We start from the raw sequence: 3069 nt of genomic DNA on the forward strand, positions 1-3069 counted from the left end.
GTTGTAACTTTGAGCCCTTGTGCTGTGTATGACCATTGTTGGTCTCTACTTGTAATTCTTGATTATGTTGTAACTAGTGGAAATGGACTTGTTTGTCTAACCATGCTAGGAGCTTTTACTTTGGGTTTGAAAGATAACATCCTCTTGTATAATCTCATAATTCATGTGATCTTTGGTTTGTGAGTTATGGTTTAGTGCTTGGAGATCCTTGCAAGTGTTGTAAAACTTCCGTTGGTGTAGGTCAATATGTGATTTTAGCCATGTTCCCTATTCTTGTCACCTTGTTTTGATGTTTCATTATTGTATATGGTTACTTTATGTTGTTGATTTAATAACTTATCTTAAGAAAAAAAAAATTATTCAGTGCACATTTTATCCTTGTGTTCCAAGGATCTTTGGGTGGGGCATTACAATATGCATCTGTTATTAATATTATTTTGATTCCAAATGACTTCAACTAATCCAAGGTTGCAATGAAAATATCACTTTATTAGGTATCTGAAAAATGGGTAGTGACATTCTTCCCCCTTTAATTAATGTGTTTTCTTCAATGCATTAATCAAAATTTTCAATCATATCCCAAGAAAATAAAAAAGGTCACTCTTGACATTGTGAATGAACTGAAATGATTGTGAATATATATGTATGAATATAATATGAAGTAGATATGAATTATCCACTAATACGGTCAATTCTATGTAATACCAAGGTATGGTAAGCAAGCAAAGGTATGTGTGTGCATTGTTGTGATTTTAAGGTATTGTGCAACTTATTTGAAAGCATTGAGATAAGGGAATAGTTGATTTTTAATTGAATTGATTTATGATGTAATGTGGACTAATATTTTGTTGACTAGTGAATGTGCACATCAACCTTGACTCTTGTAGACTTTTCCTCATTTTATGGTAATTTTTTATATGACACTCATTTTAGGTTGCAATCCTTACACTTATTAGCATATTTTTGAACTTAGCATTGGGTATGTACACCAAGTTGTGGTGCCAAAAAGGTGACAACCCTTTTTTTTCAATTTTCAATAGCGTGTACATAGTTTTAAGAAAGAAAAATCTTATAAATGGGCTACATACCTGTAGCCCATTCATTTTAACTCTTTTTTTGCCCTCTCCTCATAGCAGCACGTACACGAGTTGTAGAGAATCAAAGTTTTCACCACCTGCCTTGCCAATATGCCTCCTTGCCAATGAAATACAAGATCACAAACATGTTGTATGTAATGTAAATTTCATTTTGCATTGTTTGATATGGTTTTTATATGGCACACAAGAAAATATAATAAATGAAATAGAAAGAGGCAAAACAAAATTAGAAGGACTCATTGTTGGGTTGAAAGAATCTAGACTAACCAATCCAATGAGGGCTCAATTGGCATTGTCCCTCGAATCCATTAAGACCTAGATAGCTTCAATTAGTGGTTAGTTAGATGTTTGGTGGGTTAAGAGGGATGAAAAAAAGGGATTTTATGCAAATAAATTTTCATATCAAGATGTTAAAAAAAAAAGAAATACCAAAAGGTAGAATATGTGCATTTTTTAGAAAACCTGGTGAACAAAATACTATTAGAGGGGGTACTAAATGGTTCCCCATCCATTGGTGCATACGCGATGGTATTATAAATAATTTTTGGGATAGATGGTGGATGGTTTTTGATGCCCCTCCTTGCAACAATCATGAGATCCCCATGTATTTTTTAAAGAAATTGTATTGTGAGTTTGTCCTTGGGGAGATCCCCAATTATTTTGATATATTAGACTCCCAGCGTAGAGGTGGGGGTTCATCATTAAAAATGCTAGGGGTAGGTCATGACCCTAATGTAGTTAGGGCACCTTTGGTCATGCCACAGGGTGAGCATGTGACTATTCCTTTAGTTGTGAAGGAACATGTAGAGGCCAACGCTCCAGGGACCATTAATGCTTTAACACAAATCCTCATCCATTGCATGAGTCCATTAGTTAAGGGGGAGCCTTCAGTGCACCACGATCACATGTGCACATCATGTGGGTCCTTATTCACATTTAGCACTCATGCTAGAGATGGTGCAGATGATGAGCTTGTCACTGATCAGTTCCTGAATGACACATTTGGCATTGACACACAAGTAAATTACAATTATAATTTACTAATTTGATCACATTTCATATGTATAATGAATGATTAATTAATTAGCATCTATTGACATTTTTCAAAATTTAGGGTTAGAGTGTTGGCAGGCCTAGTAGCGATCCCCTGGCTCCATTTTTTGCCTCGTCCATGAGTCTAGAGGTATGTGTCGATTTAATCATTTAAATTAATACATATATATTATTAAGTAATCATATTAAGGATTGACAAAAAAAAATTATGCATGTGCATCAGCTCTCTAAAAGACAGTCAACATTTACTACAGACTCAGAGCATAGACATCATACGAGCTTCGTAGAGGTACATTTGTTTCATGTTAATTTAATTCATTTAATTATATTTGTTTCATGTTGCATGTTACATGTCACGTGTATTGTATGACATGCAGCTCATGACATCTCATCTCCGACAGTTCGTCGATCATGGAGTGGCTGCAACTATGGCTGGTTCACAGCCATTGACTGAGGCATGAAAGAATTTGTTTTTTTTTTTTTTGTTTATTATTGTTAGTATCAAAATTTCTAATGTTATTTATAAGTGATTATATTGATTCAATTGTTGTAGGGTCTTGTCACACCTGATCATCCACGAGCGTTCGAGGTGGACTTGTAGAGTGCTTATATGATGGTAGTAAGAAAATAATTAACTTTTTGTGTACATATATTTGATTTCAATGTATAATAATTATTCATTCATTTCTACTTTGTTTGTATCAACTTGAGTTAGAGAAGAGCCTCAACAAGAGGACAAGAAAGCGTGTGAAGAGGACCCTATCATCACCACCATCTCTCTCCACACGATGACCAAAGGCCTCTAGAGATTTGTTTCCTTCCCCTCGTGGGAAGGAGAAGATATAGTTGATAGACATGTACATGTATAGGCATCATCAGACATATATGTTGGATTTTATGTCAGTGGACATATTCGATA

General features: G+C 34.8%; 1 long non-coding RNA gene across 2 annotated transcripts; it reads left to right on the forward strand.

Moving 5' to 3' along the window:
* The first annotated feature begins 2077 nt into the window (after positions 1–2077).
* Positions 2078–2789, forward strand: LOC149536740 (uncharacterized). 2 transcript variants are annotated; one of them, XR_016357399.1, is made up of 4 exons: positions 2078–2280; positions 2374–2439; positions 2528–2605; positions 2704–2789. It is a non-coding gene; the product is annotated as an uncharacterized LOC149536740 (long non-coding RNA). The 2 variants fall into 2 exon arrangements; XR_016357398.1 differs by lacking the exon at positions 2078–2280 and having other exon boundaries at positions 2297–2439.
* The last annotated feature ends 280 nt before the right edge of the window (positions 2790–3069 follow it).

Source organism: Cupressus sempervirens, chromosome 10 (genome assembly GCF_028749045.1).
Source record: "Cupressus sempervirens isolate cs-2001-9-10 chromosome 10, ASM2874904v1, whole genome shotgun sequence".
Taxonomy (NCBI): Eukaryota; Viridiplantae; Streptophyta; class Pinopsida; order Cupressales; family Cupressaceae; genus Cupressus; species Cupressus sempervirens.